The sequence below is a fragment of the Amblyomma maculatum genome, chromosome 1 (genome assembly GCF_055883805.1).
Source record: "Amblyomma maculatum isolate TAMU_Amacu chromosome 1, ASM5588380v1, whole genome shotgun sequence".
Lineage (NCBI taxonomy): Eukaryota > Metazoa > Arthropoda > Arachnida > Ixodida > Ixodidae > Amblyomma > Amblyomma maculatum.
This window is the reverse complement of record NC_139344.1, coordinates 341,753,773-341,773,799: the sequence shown is the minus strand read 5'-3', so window position 1 is coordinate 341,773,799 and position 20,027 is coordinate 341,753,773. Positions and strand designations below refer to the sequence as shown.

The following is a 20,027-nucleotide window of genomic DNA, read 5'->3' as shown; positions in this document are numbered from 1 at the left end:
GTTCAGTTTATATTCTGTTTCACTTTTGAGTCTGAATTCAAGAATATTAATTTGAATGTGAGGCACGTGGATTCCAGAATAATTAAATTGGACGAACACGTAAATATTTATAAACATATGCTATCGACGCACCGCGCATGTGTTTCGATGAGAGGTCAAAATATGCCACATGTTGCTTCCATCATAAGGCTCCTCGGCGCAGGGGAAACAAGCTTATAGGGGTCTCCTATTCGCGGGGCGTAGCACTAGCGAGAGCTTTAGAACAGGAGGGCGTCGACGTCAGATGTTGAGCTTTATGGTTTTAAAACGCACGAAGTCTATGCGCGAAAAAACAACCCCCATAGAAGTCAATGAAGTTTCAGCTCATAGATCAGGCTCACTTCCGCCCGCAGAGCTGCGCGTAAAGTTGCGTTGTTATTGTCATCATCGTTGTTGCTGTCAGTACGATTGGTTTGTCTGGCGCTTCATGCATTTATTTTTCTTTCGCGGGAAACCGATTCGTACGATCGCTATTCTTTTTGGCACCTTTCTTCACGTTATCTTTTGCTTGTTTGGTTTTCCTCTCTCCCGCATGCGTTGGTCAGTCATTTGTGAACGCTCTTGCCTTTTCATCTTTTCCTCTTTCCGCCACTCACTTTGTTGGTCGGAGTCCTGCTGAAGTTGTACGAATGAATGAATGAATGAATGAATGAATGAATGAATGAATGAATGAATGAATGAATGAATGAATGAATGAAATTGTTGAGCAAGATATCGCAGATGGAACCAGTCCAAGACTTCACTGGGGATGACAACATGCCAGTCTCGCCCGTTGCATCTGTTTGTGGTTCTCTAGACGCGAGCTGTCAAGCATCTTTCCCACTGCTATATTTAGTACCCTCTAATAAGCGCATTTTATGTCCAGCCCATATGACATATGACTGAGATATGTCCAGCCCATATGACATATGACCGAGATATTCCTCACAAAACGCACATTAGCTGATTATCACGTGTATTTTCCTATGTAAAAGGCTAAGGTGGTGGCAAGTGTTTGTAATTCGTGTAACAGTATACCTTTTCCTGTTTAGTAAATTCTTTGTGTGTGGGTACGTTACGTTTCTCTTTCTAATATGTAATGTTGTAGCGGGTCTTGGCATGTGATCACTCTCCCGATTCCCTCCTTACCAACCTCAGCGTGGGTGTCATTGGTACCTCGAAGAATTCGTCAGCAAGTGTCCATATTGCAGTGACCACTCCTATCATTTTGGAATTTTGCTTCAGGATCGTGGCCGCCCTCTTGAAACTATACTGTTGACGGCATTTTTGAGGGAGGCTTGAGAGCCTGCAATCACTATAGAAGTGCTTGGATGCACTATGGCGATCGCAAACGCTATATCGATATTTCCCGGCTTTTAATGGTCACTTATACTGTTGTAATGTTAAGTTCATGATACCTCTGTATACCGCAGTCATGGCATTTTTGTCCTTGTATTCTGCTGTATCCGTAAAAACGATTCCTTACGTTTTGCGCATCTATTCCGAATACATGAGGACGGTTGTTCGTTCCCACTGCTTAGCGGATATATGGTGTGGACATTTCGGGCTGTCTGAGAAAATTACAATTGTTTGTTTTTTTCTTAATTTTTGATTCTGCTGTATCGGCCTCATCCCTGGCTGTTCATGTTGTCCACATTCTGTCAATGTGTTCAAAAATGCCCCTCCGTTAGTTCCCCGAAAGTATTGTAGGTTCTATGAGGTCTGCATTCCTTACGTCCATTTTTTGATCGTTAGACAGCGCTTGTGCATTCACCGTACAAGTCATGTCTACGTTTGTAGACGTAGCTGAGGCGGGTGTGAAGTCTGGACCAGCAATCGCCTCAGCCACCGTGACTGTGGTGAACAGGCCAGATGCCGGCACAGATGCTTAAAGCAAAAGCGCACACTCAGGGCTTTGAATAAAATGCGTGTTTAAATCAATCAATCAACCAACCAATCAAGGAAGGTACTACAAATTTGTAAAACTACCTAACTTAGAACTGATTGATTGAGGGATTGATCCTATGATACAGATTAATCGAACGATTGCCCTTTGATAAGGGATACATCGCAGTTAATAACTAATCAAAGCATGCATTTACAAATTTAATAATCAACTGATACACATCAAAATTAAATACAATTTGTTAAGTTGACAATTGATTTATAACTGAGACACGCCGTAGTGGCAAGTCACCAGATTACTTTCGATCACGTCCGGGTTTTAAGTTGGTGTTCCTATATAAGACTGCATTAAATAACAAATAGAAAATAGTAAGCGATATATTCTAAAGGGTGGCTAAAGATTCCTGCTTTGCAGATTTTCACTCGCATTCGGATATCGCGGCATTTTAATTCGACAAATTAAAAAGAAATGAGAACATACGCGACACGGCTTTATAGAAAGACATGGTCGCAAAGGCGCTCGACTCTGAATGGTACATTAGCCGCGTAGTCTTGAAAGGCCATTAATGCCCAGCGCCTCCAAGACGGGGTCATGCACACCCCTACTGATGTGTTATTATAAAGGCTGCATGTGGCGCACCAGAGCGACAACTGTCTACCGGGCGTTTGAACGCGTCCTCGGCGTGCTCTCCAGAGGCCAGGTCGTTGCCACAGATATTGCGGAGCGCTGCGCAGAGCGACTGCCGAGGGCCGTGCAGATTTATGGGGAGACCCACACGCAGCAGGAGCTATACTGTAGCCTTCCTCTGCACGCCGCCCGAGCCGAAGAAGGCACACTGGCTTTCGCTCGTTCCCATCAACTGCGCGGCGATGCTCTTTACCCTCTGTGACACACGCGAACTTCTCGGCATTTCGAAGCGCTTCGCGCTCGCGCATGAGCTTTAAGACGCCCCAGGCTCAGTCTCGCTGACGGACGTCATAAATTACGGTGCCGACCCCGTTGCGTACCGCACTCAATCTTTCTACGTTGCTCTCGAGTTGACGGTGCGCCCCCGGCTGAAAACACGTGGAAGAGACGGGAAAAATCGGTGAAATGGGCAGGAAAATAAAACAGAGGAGGAGGTGGGGAGACGTAAGTGAGTGAGCACTCAACATGCAGTCTTCGGTGGTTCTCGCGAGACTTCCGCGTCTTTCTGAAGAAACACGTTGGCATATATAAATTGGCCTGCGACTATGTTTGTCGTGCCCGCTTAGCACCTTAGTTTTTAAAGTAGGGATGTGTGTGTGTGTGTGTGTGTGTGTGTGTGTGTGTGTGTGTGTGTGTGTGTGTGTGTGTGTGTGTGTGTGTGTGTGTGTGTGTGTGTGTGTGTGTGTGTGTGTGTGTGTGTGTGTGTGTGTGTGTGTGTGTGTGTGTGTGTGTGTGTGTGTGTGTGTGTGTGTGTGTGTGTGTGTGTGTGTGTGTGTGTGTGTGTGTGTGTGTGTGTGTGTGTGTGTGTGTGTGGTGTGTGTGTGTGTGTGTGTGTGTGCGTGCGTGCGTGCGCGCGCGTGTGCGTGCGTGCGTGCGTGCGTGCGTGCGTGCGTGCGTGCGTGCGTGTGTGTGTGTGTGTGTGTGTGTGTGTGTGTGTGTGTGTGTGTGTGTGTGTGTGTGTGTGTGTGTGTGCGCGCGCGCGCGCTCGTGAATTGTAAATAATGTAAATATAGCGATTAGAAGGAAAGTGTCATTTGTTCAACACTTTACAGGTACAGCTTACCGTTGAGAAGTACTGCTCTATGAAAATGATACAGTTCAAAACCAAACGTACCGTAATTTCCGGCATACAACCTGCAATTGTACATGTATAAACATTTAAATTTTCGCTGCGCGGACAACCTATAGAAAATATACATTTTTTTTTTTAACATTGCTGAATTTCCGATACATATTCTATATCACACAGTTATATGATACTTGCGCTGTTCATGCACGTAAGTTTTTATGCACTGGATGTGTATCTCGCTCCTGTGCGGATAATCGTGCAAAAAAATAAAATATTCTGCATATTCCCTTACTTTAATCAGCAACAACAAAAAGAAAGCAGGCGTGCTTATATATTTACTCTTTTCATCTGCAAAAATATCTCTAGGAGCACGAATGGTGGAAAAGCGTATTCTCAGTCTTTATCGTAAAAGACAGCGCTTGACTTTTCGCCGTTTTCCTACAGATAAAATCAAAGTAGAAGAAAGTAGATAGCATAAAAGTAGAAAAGTAGAGAGTTACATATTCACCTCTGGACGATCGCCAAGCTCGAAGGCGGTCGAAAATATGTTTCAATTAAAAGGATCTGCCTTAAATGTGCGTGATGTTGGATGGATCAGTGCATCATGCAGATCGAATAAAACGAAAGCACGAATCAATTCATTTCGAGCCAACGAGATTCCCCTGCTGTACACGTATCATATATGTAGCAATTATCTCAGTCACAGAGTACAGGATCGCAGATACATTGCAGTCGCGCCTGGTACCTTCGCTCGTTCAACGGATGAAAAAAAAAAAAAGATAAAAGACCACAGGCACACATCGACTCGCCAGGAATTAAAGGCACGCTGTGAAGCAACTGCTTTATCGACGTCACTCAAACAGAGCGCTGTCGCTATCCGCACAAACACTACATGCTTGACAGTGTATCCGTGAAAGCTGTGTGCAGTATGCCTTTGATGTACAAGAAAAAAAAAAAAAAAAACGAAGAAGAGCAATATTGAAAGCGGACTTTTTTTTTTTTTTTTTTTTTTCTGTTCTCCGCGAATAATGCAGCGCGCGTCCGCTTGAAGATATATTTTATGCTCAATATTTGTACACATTGTTGCAGGAACCCTTTAGTGACGCCTGCTTTGTCTTGCGCATCGAAACAGGGAATTTAGATTTGGTGCTTCTATTCGAAAGGTTTTAGCGAGTAGAAACTATTCACGAGAAAGTTATTTCTTTACAGCTTTGAATTATTCTACCGATTGCTGACTTCGAAAAATAAATGAGCAGCATCGCAAATAACGCGCATGTAGCCAGGAATTAAAGGCACGCTGTGAAGCAACTGCTTTATCGACGTCACTCAAACAGAGCGCTGTCGCTATCCGCACAAACACTACATGCTTGACAGTGTATCCGTGAAAGCTGTGTGCAGTATGCCTTTGATGTACAAAAAAAAAAAAAAAAACAGGTAAATACATTCAAGTTTGTTTGAACGACTTCATCGTCAGTCCCTTGGCGTAACCAGTACCCTTCTGTGCAAGAAAGAAATTCAAAAGAGAACCTTAGAATCGCCTATGTGCATGAAAGCTCGCTTGTGCGATACTCTGCAGCGACGCCCACTCTCCACTCCTTCGGCGCGCGCCACCACGTGACCGGTAGCGCGATGCTCTCTGTGCCGGAGCCAACTCCTTCCGTACATGGATGGATGGAATATAGGAGCGTCCCCTTTGAAACGGGGTGGTAGCAGTTGCTATCATGCTCGTTGTTTTTCCCCTATATCTTAATTATTGTTTTAGATCAGTTAACTGTACCATCATTCTATTTACTAAATTTTATTTCTACATTACTAACAATGTTACTTTTCTGCTTTTAAACCACCAATCATCCGACTGCTTTTCGCTAGCTTCCACCGCAGGTTCATTCACCCAGCCACTGGTATCTCTAAACCCCAGAGCTTCAGGAAGAGTGACTGTGTCTGCATCGACCTGCGGATGGATACCATTACATTCGAATATAATATGGTTAATTGCTTCTGTGGATTTACCACATACTGCACATGTGTACACTTTCTGCCTCAGGGCGCCCTCTCCACTCATTCCTCCTCCTATGATGGCGCCCTCTCCACCGCTCTGCTACCTCTGCCTCTGACGGCACCCGCTGTGCGAAATCATGTGATATGGTGAGAGAGAGAGAGAGAGAGAGAGAGAGAGAGAGAGAGAAAGTATTTTATTGGAGGTCGAATAAAGACCATACATATGGTCTTGGTGATTCGCGCAAAGGATATGAGGTAAATAAATGTGTCGTCGGTTCACGTCACTATCTCAAACTAACCTCCAACTTGACTAGCAGATGGATGCCAAACGGGACGCGAAATGATATGATGACGTCACCCAAAAATGCTGCCCGAAAAACGGTTGCGTTACAGTTTAGAGACGACAGAAGGAAATCTCGTGCCAAATGTAGGTCCGTTAGTTATGACGTGCACCTACTCCATATTTAGAGATGCCGCAATTTGAATTGACAACGAGAACGGCATAGTAAAATAGGGAATTAGTTAAACCCGAGAGCCGATGGCGCTATAAACACCCGCATAAGAAAACGACCAGTTCCTGGTGCCAATAAAATATGTTTTCCTATGCTTCGTTTTCTTTGTAAGAAAGATTTTTTCTTTATTTTTCGCGTGTATCTAGGTTGACAAGAGTAGGCATAAATTCGTGATAACAAGCAGGGTTTACCTTTTTTATTTAACTTTATTGTAGTAGTAGTAGTAGTAGAAGAAGACTTTATTGAGGAGCGACACTTAGGCGCCTAATACATCGATGGCCTGCTGGACGAGCAGGCGCTATTCTTCTTCACCTTCAGCACCAAGCCAGCCCACCCGGGTCCAGATAGCATGGGAAGGCGTGGGAAAGGAACCCAAAAGGAGTGAGTGAAGGGCTACTGCATACTGCTCGGCTGGAGCTGCTGTTATGTACATCCAATTGGATGTGCATAAAATAAGGCGCGCGAGTAACGCGCGCGCGCGCACACACACACACACACACACACACACACACACACACACACACACACACACACACACACACACACACACACACACACACACACACACACACACACACACACACACACACACACACACACACACACACACACACGCGCGCGCGCGCGTGTGCACGACTCAAGCTTTGCTCAGTTGTGATCGGCAGCTTATAGCCTGAGTACCCTGATTGCAACCCGTTTGCGACAGCCGTGTTTAGTGTCTCGTGTCTATTTGGGATGTTAAACCTCATGTTCCACGTCACTGGCTCAGCACAGGAGATAATAAACTCGGTTACAAATAATGGTGACGTATGTTCTGGTTCATGAAAGATGTAACAGGCCGTGGAATCACGAATAATGCAAAAATCTATTTTACGGTCTCGTTGCTGTTTGCATAAGTTCTTCACATAATGTTTCCACGTCAGTAGAAATGGCGAGGCATAAATAGCTGGCACGAAAGTTCGTTGCAGTGCAGCTTTAAGCTTTGCAGCTTCGATACCTCGTTTTTGAAGGATGAAGACAAAGAAGCAAAGGGCGCCGCAATGTGCACTTGAGAAATGGTCTGAACAAAGCAATAACACAGTAATATAAAAGCACTACAGCTGCTTCTGAGCTTCCAACGGCACAAGTGTGTTGAAGATTTTTCACGGGGAAACGGCGTGGACAAAATAGCGGTTGAAGCCTCAGTTGCTACCTTTAGAACATATATGTTATGAAATATGATACGTACTACAGCGTTTACTTCGAAGCGTATAGAATGTTAATTTCTTTGTGATTTTTAACCACGACATTTATAGTTAGAACACTATACTCATTGTGGAGGGCACTTACGAATATTGCGGGCTGTGACGGCAAAAGTGTGACCTAATTTTAATGCACATAAATCCACCAGAATCCACCGTGAAAGCATCATAACAGTCTTATCAAACATCATATAACCTCAATCAACCGTAACACCGCAACTCATGCCTGATCTATTGAAATCTACTCTTAATTTACCGCAGTTCACCCTAATCCAACTTAATACAACGTATAATGCGTCCTTAATTCGCCGCAATCAAACGTTATTCGCCGTAACTCACCTTGCTACACAACATACACCAACCACCACCAACCCTCGAACTAATTCAGAATAACTCAGCACGTTTCATCCTTCGGAACTATAACCGCACCGCCAGCGCAACATCTATGAAGAGTACATTACAGTTAACATCTCTTGCTAGCCGTCGAAAGTACGCTCCGTCTTTGTTTACTTCATAAAATAATGTTTCATAACCCCAGTCTGCGCAGCGATCTTATACCTCTCCCATCATATGTTTCGTCACGAGTTGATCATTCACAAAAAATCGGTATTCCTTTTTTTAAAACTAAACATCGGCAGCCGAGTCTTTCCTCCCGCGAACAGCAAAGGACTGGAACCACCTTCACAGAACTACTGCTTCCATCATTGATCATCGGCGTTTTTGTTCCGCGTTAGCTAATATTGTATGATTAGAATTGTAACACCCTGTACATAACTGCATATCTACTGCACTGAATATATATCTATTGTATTCTACCACTCCCCTCTTAAATGCCCTCGGGCCTTGAGGGTAAAATAAATGAAATGAAATGAAGTGCGGTTGCTGTATATTGCGCCGTATAGTACAGCGCAATCCGTCTTTCATTTATCGCTATCCTTCAGAATCCACCCTTACTGAACCGCAAGCCAACTCGATCCACTTAAATTCACGGCAATTAATCTACTATGATGCAACTTAATCATATCTATTCCACTCTTAATTCACGGCAATCCATCACAGTCCCCGACACCACTACCTATGATATCACTATCGCTGTTTACATCATGTCGATCTCATTGCGTATACGTATCCAGTTCTAATAATAATAAATAAATTAGTTTTAGGAGAGGAAAGGTGCAGTATCTATCTGCCGCACATTTTTCTGTGGACATCTGAACCGACTCTAATAGAAGGGAGGAAGGGGGAGCTAGTGAAAGCGGAAAGGGAGAAATAGATGCCTTAGTGGGGGACTAAATAGCAATTCCGATCATCTGGGGATCTTTAACTTGCGCTGACATCGCACAGCACACGGACGACTATCCGCTTTTCCTTCATCGAAACGCAGCCGCTGACGATTGGGTTCGAACACGGGTCACTCCGGTGCAGTAGTCGGGCATCTTAACCACTGGGCCACCAGGGCTTGAATTCTTACGCGTGACCACTTTTGTGCTCAACACCAAATTAAGGTTCCATACTAATGGAGCAATGCTTTCGTCTTAATAGTTCGGATCACAAACTATATACATACCTGGTTTACGGGGACCGTACGCCATGAGTTTTTTTTTTTTATGCGGCATATTAACGTAGGTTTCGGGCCTTCGCGCGACGCCCGGCGGTGGCCACCATTGACCCTGAAGTGGGGTCACGTGATGACGTCACACCGGCAGCAGATGGGGCCTCATACCTCTCCGTTGGTCGCCTCCCGGCGGTGGCCACCATTGACCTTGAAGTGATATCACATGATGTGACGTCACGTGATGACGTCACACCGGCTGCAGATGGGGCCTCATATCGCGCCGTCGGACGTCGCCTGGAGGAGGCCTCCACGCTTCGGTTCGCGCCGTCGCGCGCGACGCGGCGGCGGCGCCACCATCGCTGCATCACGTGATATGTGACGTCACGCCAGGGATGAAGCGGTGCGCGCCCGCCGTCGCGTCAGTCTCTGTGCCCGCAACCGCGCCAGCGTCTTTGCGCCGGGCGTGTATGCGTAAGTGACGTGCAAACCAAGAGTCATGCATTTACGGACCATAAGAGTGTGTTTGTCGGGCTGCAAAGAATAAAGTACGACGATTAACCTAAAACCACGTCTCCGTTACTTAGCCCCATTCACACTGAGGCAGCTGCTTAACATGTTTCGCATCCATGGGCTTAACCTTGATAAGACTCCAATTTTTTTATTATTATTATTACTAGTCGTTCCGAAATTCGTTTCCGTCTCAGCGTCAGTTTCTCGGCTATGTTCAACTCAGTTCGCCCGGAGCCCTCGGGATAATGCAATCTGTTTGTTCATCTGCTTGCTTGTCAATCTATCGTAGTCGCCCAGTGGTTATTCATACCCAGCTTACCTGCCCTTTTCCTCCTATAGCCATTTTCAGCAATCACTAGCACAACGCAACACAATTGCAATATATATGGATAATCATAATTTGAGAGAAAAATAGTAAGTGTGGCGAAAAGGTGCGCGAACATGATGCTACTGTATACCTCTACTATGCACTCTATATTATAAAATGCTCCTCGCGCTCAGGGTTCTGATTTTCTTCACCCACCCACGAAGCGAAAAGTGCTTGAGCACTGACACTTGTACGACTTTTCGCCCCCTAAACGATGACAACAGTAGAGCATTTTATTTGGATTCGCCTTGCGACCAACCGAAGCAAGTCTGGAGAAGTTCAGGGAGAGAGAGAAAAAGGCGGGGAGAGGGACAGAGAACACTGGGGGTTTGTCAATTTCCATTTGTTCGGCACTGCATGGAAACAATGCATGTTCCTTCTTTTGAAGAAAATCTGTTTCTCGATTCGCTAAGAAGACCGGAAACGCGTTATCGCTTTTGTTCGACCTCCTTCTTTTATTTTTTTGTTTGCAATGAAACATAACACCTGCTGTTCGCGGTTCTTTATATTGTTCTCACATCTGCAGAGTACTCAACAGGCGTGAAAAAGGGATGCCAGTGGTCACGAGATCGCGCAGCTCGAATGGAAAAGAAGAGCGGATTGAATCTTGTCGTGGAAACGTGCGACATACCCTGCATGAGATGGCACCGCAGCGTCGATGAGGAGACATCGACTCAGCTAGAGCAGCTGTTTCGCTAAAAGCGCCGCAATGCGCATACTGCGCACATATGACGTTTTCGCGTCGAAATATTTGCCCCGTCGAGAAAGAGCAAGCGTGTTCGCTGCGCATGAACCGATTATATATACCGCTGCGCTGATATATAGCGCTCAGTGAACGAACTCACAGAATGATTTCTTACTGGAAAATACATGGCGTTAATTGTTAGTTAATTATGATCAGTTGAAAAGTGATGCTATTACTCATAATTACTATCCGATTATGGCATAGCAACTGCTAAGCTGAATGACCTGTATTGCTCGAGAGAAAAGCCAATACAAACAAGAAGAGCAGATGACAATACGTTGTTATCAACGAAAATCCGTATTGTCAAGGCCATGATTATTGTCACTTGGCTTTTAGGGGTGGGTCATAATGAAAGCACGGAGGAAAAGGATCAATTCTTTCGAATTACGATGCTGATGAAAACGACTTAAATTTGTCCACAGCGCCCTTGACAGCAAGAAGACCAGGTCAGTCCATTCTATTACAACACTGAGCGATGAAGTTCACTGGTCTCTGAGGCTGGACTGCAAGAAAGGCAGTGCTTGCGGTCCAGCCTATAAAAGATCAAACTAATATGTTTCAGCTTCATTTAGCTGGAGCCAAAATAACTACGGGGAAGTATTTTAGTCTAAAACAAAAGCTTGGGCGAGTTGGTAATCCACTGAATAAAAACAGCGTGAGACACTGAGACATTGGGAACAAGGAAGGCTACGCTCGTCCTTGTGTTCTTCCTTCGCCCTAGTCTGGTTTCACGCTGCTTCTACAACATTTTAGTCCATTTGTAATGGCTCTCATAACAAGGATACTGCTGACCTGTCTTTGACCTTCAGTGGAGTGCAAGCTTACAACCTATTGTAAGGAGAATTTAGTGATCAGATTTTGGGGCTTAGTGTGATGAGGTGGTCGAAATTTCGTTAGGTGAAAGGGTAACAAGGAGGGCCTACGGTGAGATGTGACGCCACTGGAGGTTGTTTTACTCTCTCGATCTTCACAATGTAGCGGCCAAGATTTCCTGCTAGATGTCGCTGGAAATTTATACCAGAACTAGGCCTCACGCAATACTATTCGATAAATCTCTCTGCATTCAGCAATAAAATCATCAAACTTTTTCTCTTCACTTTTTCTCAGAAAAGTGAAGAGACCACGCTAACTGCTACGATTGCTTTTTTTAATGTATAAAAAGATGTGCCAGAGAAAATTGCTTGAGCAAGAAAGCAAGTATAGTAAGCATGGTACCTAATGATTTCTCAGAAATAACCGTTTCACTGTCAGAAAAAGCTGGCAGGTAGTTTTCTCAAAGCTCGTGGTCTCTCCACTTTTGCTCACGACTGTACAATAGCCAGCACAGCCAGAATTTTGTTCACGGCCGTGACACAACTGGCCAAAGGCATAGCCAGCATGCGTATTGACAAACCATATCCCGTAGGAGCACTCGAGCAGACGACGCTCTGACGCACAAGCACGTGACACAACGTCACTTCATTTAAGTTGTTTTTTTTGCTTGTTTTTATTTTTTTTATGCGAAACGAAGATGGCGGTGCACACGCTCGCGCCGTTGCTTCGCCGACGCTGGCGTTGGGGCGTTGGTTAACCAGACAAACGCGTATCCTTCTACCATGGCTTAGTAGTAGTGCCTGTGGTGCTGCGGCCGCAGTTTTGAGGCTTTATAAATGCAGTGGCCCAAGCCATGCCATTTGGATGCTGGATACTGTGATGTTTGCAGTTCGAAACAAGTGTCTTGGCAGTCATCTCGAAGTCTGGTGTTTGACTCTGACAGCAAGCGATTTTGTGAAGCCACGACTGCTGAACTTTTGCTGCCTAAACATGCTGGATGCCGACTGTGCTGGTGCTGGATGTGCAAGTGTGTCGATTCCAAGAAAGCTGCGCAGCGCCGTTGGAGCTCGCCTTGGAGCCACTAATCGTTGAAAGTGCCTTGGTTAGTAGCACTGCAATATTTAGATAAGCACCGCTGGAATATGGGGGGTAAAAAGGGGGGAAAAAAAGAGAGAAAAAAAAAGTTGGTTACGTGGTGTATTTGTGCAACATTTGCTGTGATGCTGCATCGCTGCTCGGGGGTCTTCGCTGAGGATGCTAAAGCTACTGGCCTACCCAAGGGCAAATGTAGACTACTACCGATGCTAAATTACATCTCAAAGGCCGTCTCTCATTTTATGCTACCTTGTGAGCAGCTGTTTTCACTCAGGATTGTTTTTTTTTTTTCTTTCTTTTTCCAGTTTCCGGCATTTAAATACGGAAATGTTTCTATATGGCAACATGCTGGAACAGCGAAGCCAGTTTTCTGAAATTAGCGGTAATAATCCTTGAAATGAAAACATGCTCTCGTTTTGTGAACGCATGCATGATTACGGCGCCCTGGTCATAGCGGCAACCGCCCTTTTCTGAAGCCCATAATCTGGCGACGTCAAACTATTGATTCTGAAAGTAGTGGGATATTAGGTGAACTCGATAACCAAGTACTCACGCTTCTGTGGCTAAAAACAGCGCTGACAAGAGACGAAGCAGAGGGGACACGATGCTGTTTCGTCTGCTTCGTCTCGTGTTAGCGCTGTTTTTAGCCACAGATCATGCACCAACCAGCCAGAATTTCCACCCTCTTAAAGTACTCACGCTTGTTTGAGAGCACTGTGTTGAATAGGCATTTGTTGAGCGCAATAGCTAACTTAACTGCACCTGTTAAGCAGAGGCAGTGGCATAGCATGCTGTGTAATTTGTTTTTTGTAACTCTTTATGTATGTGATTGGTATTCTGCTCAAGTGTCATGGCAAGAAGAAACAACAGTGTTTATTTTTGAAGTTGTGGGCACCCCATAACATGCTTACGCAGAATGGTGCAGATCAATATTGAGTCAAATAAATAAGTGCTGGTTTTCACAACAACTGTTTATTCCTTGTATACATCTCAAAGTGACCTTGGCTAACTTGAATTCCAAACTATCTTACAGCCGCTTCAAAAGCTTCTGAATTAGGTGACATGTTGTACATGCACCATTATGCCTACCAATCTTTTTGAAGAAGGAATCATTGCTACAAAATTAAAGGATTAAGCTCACAAATTATAGCAACACTTGAAGAGGGGAGAACCAGAGTATTTTGACATGACTCCCTTATGGTTTGCACACTGGTCAGCTAGCAATCCAACATTTCAAAGAAACGCTTGTTAATGTCATCATCATGTGCCACAAGTGTGTTTATAGTAAATTAGGTACTACAAGGACTTGTGGCTATAGTAAATTAGGTACTACAAGGCTACCCCGATGAAAGTCGTCTAGGAAATAGTATGAAACAACCAGTTTTAGGCATTTAAATTTGAGGAACCTGAGTTCGATCCCAGCCATAGTGACCATGTTTTGATAGAGAAAAATGTAAGGCACCCATTTACTGTGTGATGTCAGTGCATGTTAAAAAAAAATCATTGGTCAAAAATGAGCCGGAGACCTACACTACAGAATCCTGCAAAGCCTAAGTCAACTTGGGACACTATACTAAACAAAACTGAAATACACTGCTTCTAAACTTAGGTGAAACAATGCCTTTGCTGTTTAGTAAATGCACGGCAAGCAATACATTGTAAACCATTTATGCAGAAGCAGTTTGTTTTACTGGCAAATGCCTTCAACTTTTTGGCAGGAAAAAGTGGCAGATGTGACTTCAGTTCTACAAATGACACTGGGCAGCCATGCAGCCATCAAAGAACCTACTTTGAATTGCAAATAGCCACATTTGTGTTTGCAAGGAGGCCAAAAGCACAGTGAATAAGCAAGATAGCGATGAAAATAATTCAACGAAAAGAAAGGTGGAGAGTTCAGCCAGCAGCAATATGACCCTAGCGTGCTGCTCCACACTAGAGAAGGGAGAAAAGGGAAATAAAAGGAGAATGAGGATATAAATGGTTGATGACAATGTTGTAGTGCAGTGAATTGGTTCGAGTTATAGAGAAGACCACGCACACAGTGGATTGCACTTGTCTCGCATAGTCGACATATAACACATGACGTGCATATTCTCCACATGCACCAGTTGTCATTGCACACACTTTCACTCTCATATTCTGGTCCAAATGCATACACAGGCTCGCCACGCACTGATTCTGAAAAAGCTCAAACTAGACAGAAACATGATTGATCGCACTGTAAGCAGCTGTATAGCATGCGAAGCACAGCACTAACAATTTGTGGTGTGTCACATATGGAATGGTTTGACTGTTAAATTGGCAGGGTACCATGCCATCAACTAATGTCTAAAAGCTGAGATGATGGCTTTGGTTGGAAGTAATCTAAGCCCTTGGCGATGCAAGTACACAAACGTAATCCAAATGCATTGTTCTTGAATGGCTGCTTTCCAAATTGTTGATATTCAAATTAAAGTAGTGTGGTGCTGTATGTTTTTCTGAAAAAAATCTTGCTGTGCAGCTAACTTCATTGCAACATCTGATTGAAGCTGGAACACCTGCAGCAGTACCACACAGCAAGACAAAAGTGTCCACGCAGATTTCAGAACTTTTGTAGACATGGAAAATAATAAAGTATGATTCATACTTATGAAACCTTTGCCCTTGTCTTCATTTTGATAGTGCGGCCCTAGGCAGCTGCTGCACCAAGATTTTCATAGGTCAACAGGCCCACCAGAACCAATGCACCCAACCGACCTTCTGCAGGGAGACTCAGCCGCTACCGATTCCAGTGGCTATGGGGAATGTGTTTATAAACCAGTACTACTGGAACTAGTAGGATCCCCGCAAGAAACCAGTAGGAAATTTTTACCTTGGATAAACAATTATCTTCTTTGGCACTTTTCAGCAATTGCTCTGATCCCTAAAAAGATGTTGACTACATATCTACAGAATATCATTTAATATCTCATCAAGAGATGTGTGGGCATATGTGGGTATTCGGTACATGTCCACTTTCTACTCTCTTCAACGTGGACATTATAATGTATACTATAATGATATATTATTAACATTTGCGGCAGATATTCACTAGATGTTCACTCAGTATAAGTTCTTTGGCTAAGATTTTTTTTTTTTCTGTAAACTGATTTTACGAACGTTTACAAGGGAAAGTTATCAGATTGACGGCATGTGACTAGCACTTTGTGTCATCATTTCTACAATTAGTCATTTAGCTTCGAGGTGATGACTTCCTTCAAAAGCCTCTTCTCTCGCGCTTGCCAGTTAACTGCATTGGTCTGCATTGAAACTATCGCCTAATATATTGCGCTCGTGTACTTTCGACTCCAGTGTATAAGTGAGAAATGTAGCTCCACTTTTTGTTAAATTGACTGAAATTCAACCCACATATAGCACTAGCCGAGTATAAATTATTTGACAATGATTGAAATATACTGCTATGAGCAATACTGGCTGATCGGCAAAGTACGTATCTTTCTCCATCCTTTTGAACCTTTTGCACAATCCAAGACTTGTTGGTTTCGACGCTGTAGGCTTCCAGCCATTCGTTGACGGCTGCCTCGTTTGTCAGGTTCGCGCGATACACTGATCCGAGCCCTTTTGACGCGAGCTCATCTTTTACGAGCTCGAGCGGCTCTGGGAGCTCGTCCATCATCTCTAGTTATCCGCAATTGACACACAAGTTCGCCAAGCACAAAATCACCCTGGCTAGCGCAGCGCGCAACGGATGAGCCAAGTGCACGTGCGTACAACCCAGAAGCACCGGACGAAATGCGTGGAGCTATGCGGATGGGGAGAAGTGCAAACTTCGGGGTGTAGCCGAGCAGAGCGACGATTCCAGAAAATACCAGAACAAGAACAGCCGCGCAAGTGACCACTGGACTGAAATTTACGTAACACGTGACCGGTAACCGACCGACGTTTACAGAACACCAGAGCAAAAAGCCCGCGCAGTGGTCACTGGACCGAAATTAACGTGATCGCGTGACCGAACTTTTAGCCGACGGCAATTCGCGTTATTTTTACGTGAACTTCAGCCGACAGCCGTGCGAAAATACGGGCGCTGCGCGAAAACGACACCGAAACATGAGTACCTTTGGCAAACACCAGCGGGAAAAAAACGTAAATGCGAGCCCTGCATGAAACGAAACTAAAACCATGAGTAGTCTCGTCACAAGGCGCTAGGGAGAAACATCGTCGCTGCTACTCGCGGAAGTGACGTTGTGTCACGTGCTTGCGCGTCAGAGCGTCGTCTGCTCGAGTGCTCCTACGGGATATGGTTTGTCAATACGCTAGCCAGCATGTACCGTCTAAATTGGCTTGAAATCCATGGATGGCGTTTTGTACAGATATTCTGGGACTTAAGTGTGCTGGTAAAGCTGCATGGAATATTTTAGCACGAACAAAACAAAAAGTAATAGGAAAATAGAGTTTTTTGTACATGAAGCCGCTAGGAGTCGGACGTGACTGGGAGGCAGCAATATTAAGATTACTGAATTGAAATATCAGTTCGAATTAATTTAGCTCCAACTTCTACTTTATTCAGAACGACGATGTGTATATCTCGTTAACATAAACTGTACTATTATGTCTCCGCTTAACTGCACCTACGCATAATACGCATGCGCGTGACTTCTTGATTTATTTCGAATTTGAATTGATAGCAGCCGCGTGTATAACTGCACGACTAACAAAGTTGTTACCTAAATAGCATAGCAATATTGTCTCGAAATTACTTAACACCATAATGATACAATATCAAGACAAAATGTCATGCAGTGTTTAATTGTGCTGAAGAGAGAGACAAAAAAAAACAAAAAAAAAACGGAAATGCAGAGGTTAGCAACTGACAGCTGGCATTACTGTCATCGTTACGTGGCGACAAGCAAGAAGATGGCACAGCATGGCGACAGGATGAACGATGATTTTTTGATCCTCTTGCGCCACTGCCGATCTTCTTCGCAACAATATTATGACGTTCAAACTAAATAATACATAAAAGTGTGGACTCATCAGCTAATTTGAATCTTCAAATACGTTCTGGGTATTAAAAGGGCGAGATTTCTAAGCGGACACGGCCGGGACCTTGTTGTCTGAAACTACGTACAAAAAATAACCAAACATTACGGCTACTACGCATTTTAGAGATCAGCTAGTAGTTACGTTTGCGACCATTGGTTCCTTCGACACCACATCATCATCACATCATCGCCTATCACATCTGAGGCCAGACACTGATAGTACAGGTACGAAAAATAAATTTGCCAGAGAATCGTTGCAAAAAGACGCTGTCTCGATGATGTGGGGCAGGTTGCGAGAGTTCATGCACTAGACCCACGGTAAACAGTAACCGGTAAAATTTTGCTGGAAGAGTATACTTAGCAAATATGGTAATGCCATTCGACAATGTAAAATGTGTAACGTGAGTATAAGCCGATTTTCGAAGATTAGAGATCGAAAGGTACAGAAAATTTTCCTAACTGGGGGAATGCTTATGAATTCAGTTGGCGTTCAACAGGGCCGGAGCTTCATTTCGAGTAGATCGAAAGTTCGAATTAACCGAGTACAGATTTCAGTTAACGCGCAATGCAGTGCGCCCTAAAGGGAATATGGTAGTGTGCAACTTCCTCTGTGGCATGTCGTGAAAGATTTGATCGTGGGCCTTAATAATGATTCAAGACAGAACTTGGGGGGTGCTGAACTATATGGTGCCTAGGCTGTGATAGTCTTCGGAGGAAATCTTACGTACGCACGAACCGTAGTTTACTTTTCTTAGGCATACACTTTCAGTGCTGAGGTTAACACTGAATTGCGGGTGATAGACGTTTTGGTTCTTGCAGCGGCCCTGATTTTACAAACACAGAATAACATCCTGAAATCCCAGAACGATGGGAGAAGAAACATGGTGAGAAAAGGAACGGCAATTCGCTATACAACTTGCACAAGCACCCACTGGAACACAGGGAACAAGTACGTTCCTCTACACGCATACAACACAGCACTTCACGAAGCATTCTCATGAACGAAACATCACGAGAATGATTTTACCAGCTAGCAAGTGACATGACCGGACAACGTTTGTGTGACGTCACAAAATCGCGTGAGGCTTGATTAGAGCGGGGCTTCAAATCTATGTCGGTAGGTGCTTCCCGTAATGTACACGGCGACCGTCAAATGCTTGCGGGTACTGAGTATGTCAGTGAAGAAAGAAAAGATCGGAGGAGGTGTTCGGGGACCTATTTCGGGCCACTGCAGTAGAACTTTGCTAAAGTACTCAGTTGTGAGCGTTGGATGCTGTGTGCATTTCAAGGAGTTCATCAAATTTTATGAATTCTACGAAATTCAGAAAAAGCTGTACAACTGCTGTCAATCAAGTGGACTCCTTGAAGGTGAACTTGACCAGGACATTTGCTCGATCAGCTTTTCACAATAAAGGCCAACCATTAAAACAACAACAACAACAACTGCTGTGTGAGGAAGTGGAATGTCTAAAAAGGCATCGTCATCGCCGTAACCTAGAATTGAGAAAAACGATGTCGGAAAAAACGCGCACATGATTTGGAATCAAAATTGCGACGCGACCGTGCTTTGTGCAGCCTTCAGGATGATGTCATATCACTTCGCTACCCAGTTAGCGTACATACATCTTCTAGTCAAGTTAGAGTTCCAACCGACAGCATATGTATCTCAGATAAGTGAAGGCGCCCATTGAGAAGTGACATACATTGCGCCTTCCTAATCCCCAAAAAATAAGCAAAAAAAGTGTGAAAGTACTCGCGGAATGAAAACGCGGTGTTGAGCGTCCACATAGTATTTGCTTTTTTTTTTTTTTTTTTTTTTTTTTTTTTTTTTTAAGATGGGGAAGCATATACATTGAAAGTCATCATCGATATTGTTTATAGGCAGTTCAGTTCAGGCGTTCAGTCGTGTCCGACTCTTCGTGACCCTATGGACCATGTCACGCCACGCTTTCCGGTCTCTCACTATCTTCTTAACATCACATAGCTTCATCTGCAATGCCTCGAGAATGCCATCTAACCATCGCGTTCGCTGCCTACCCCTTCTCCGGCGACCCTCAACCTTTCCCAACATCAAATCTTTCTCCAGCGACTCCTCTCTTCTCATCAGATGACCAAAGTAGCTGAGCTTTAACTTTAGAATTTGACCCTCCAATGAGCAGTCAGGGTTTATGGTCGACAATATCGACTGATTTGATCTTCTGGCAGTCCAAGGAACTCTTAAGAGTCTTCGCCAGCACCACAATTCAAACGCGTCAATTCTTCGGCGGTCAGCCTTTTTCACAGTCCAACTCTCGCATCCATACATCACAACTGGAAAGACCATAGCACGGGTTATACGGATCTTGGTTGGCAGACTAATGTCTCTGCTCTTTACTAGGCGGTCAAGGCTAACCATTGCTCTCTTTCCCAGAAGCAGGCGTCTCCTAATTTCATGGCTGCAGTCTCCTTCCGAGGTAATCTTGGCGCCCAAGAACAGAAAATCTGTCACAG

The 20,027-nt window shown here is 44.3% G+C and overlaps 1 long non-coding RNA gene across 1 annotated transcript; it reads right to left on the bottom strand.

Moving 5' to 3' along the window:
- Nucleotides 1-343: 343 nt before the first annotated feature.
- LOC146207607 (uncharacterized) lies at nt 344-4,374 on the bottom strand. Its single transcript, XR_014703952.1, has 3 exons — nt 4,189-4,374; nt 3,726-3,745; nt 344-651 (listed from the first exon to the last, which is right to left on the bottom strand). It is a non-coding gene; the product is annotated as an uncharacterized LOC146207607 (long non-coding RNA).
- Nucleotides 4,375-20,027: the final 15,653 nt, after the last annotated feature.